Source organism: Sebastes umbrosus, chromosome 3 (assembly GCF_015220745.1).
Source record: "Sebastes umbrosus isolate fSebUmb1 chromosome 3, fSebUmb1.pri, whole genome shotgun sequence".
NCBI classification, from domain to species: domain Eukaryota; kingdom Metazoa; phylum Chordata; class Actinopteri; order Perciformes; family Sebastidae; genus Sebastes; species Sebastes umbrosus.
Window position 1 is genome coordinate 40,721,562 of NC_051271.1, and position 1,146 is coordinate 40,722,707.

The window sequence follows — 1,146 nt, forward strand, 5'->3', positions numbered from 1 at the left end:
ACCTGATCTGCACATGTGAGGCTGGATCCGTTCTTTTATTCATCCATCCCCATCTTACTAATTATTTGGTGAGTAGTAATTTTATTTAATTAATAAATCTGTGCAAAGTTTATCAGTGATGTTTCCAGTTAGTTTGCATAACAGAATATGTGCATGTCATGATAGAGGGATTCAACAGCTAGCTAGAATTTCACAGATGATTGCACATTAATCGGACAACACAAGGAGCTCATTTTAATTTCTATGTATTCAAGTTAATATCTAAGTTAATGTGCTGACACATGTATTTTGCCAGTGAATTCATGCATAACAACAGTGTATACATTTTACAATCTATGGAAGTCCCTTCAACATTTAAAGTAACATTAAGACTTCAGTGCATGTTGGTTATTGGGTGGTAATTCAGCAGAGCAGATACAAAATTGAAGGCAAGTTTATTTACTAGCTAACTAGTGTTTTTGAATGATATCTGAAAACCACATGTTCTATAGATCAGATGGTCAGAATATTCATAATTGATCAAAAAAACGTTTCTCAACCAGTAATGCACACCACTCAACACAATTCATTTCAAACATTGACTAAAAATCCATGAAGTTGACTGAGGAAAATTCTTTCTAAGTTTCAGGTGAAACAGCAGGAAGCTATTGGCGCTGGATGGTCAGCCTTGAAGGCCACTTCATATGTGAGGGGATCCAGCCCACCTTCTTGATGGGACTTGCTGCATTATTTTCCACCTTCTACACCTGCACGCTCAAATTAATCTCAAGGTTAGATACTTTCAGTAAAACCTGTATTTTTATTGTGGCATTAATCTAAGTGATTCACACAACTTGATTTTTACACAGTACCTGAAGAAACACTATCATTTTTCAGGTGCACCGTAGGAATAAACCCTGAGAGAGGCACCAAGGATGGACAGGGCAAAGTCTTCTCAAAGAAAACTGGCAAATTCACGAGCTACAAGACAAGACTACAACCGTATATCCACATATATCCACTCTGCTGATGGGACTCATGGACTTGAGTGGGACTTCATTTAAAATGGTGAGTTTACATTACATACATGATAAGAGGAAATGAGGGCTACACACGCTGATTTTGTATGTGAGAAGTTACAATGAAAGTTATGTTGGAACTCATATA

At 36.8% G+C, this 1,146-nt stretch overlaps 1 long non-coding RNA gene across 1 annotated transcript in view; it reads left to right on the top strand.

The window, feature by feature from the left end:
- Positions 1-388: 388 nt before the first annotated feature.
- Positions 389-1,146, top strand: part of LOC119483484 — an 838-nt gene continuing 80 nt past the window's right edge. Inside the window, exons 1-2 of the long non-coding RNA XR_005205701.1 lie at positions 389-770; positions 877-1,047. This is a non-coding gene — a long non-coding RNA (uncharacterized LOC119483484). The remainder of the gene's footprint in view (positions 771-876; positions 1,048-1,146) is intronic.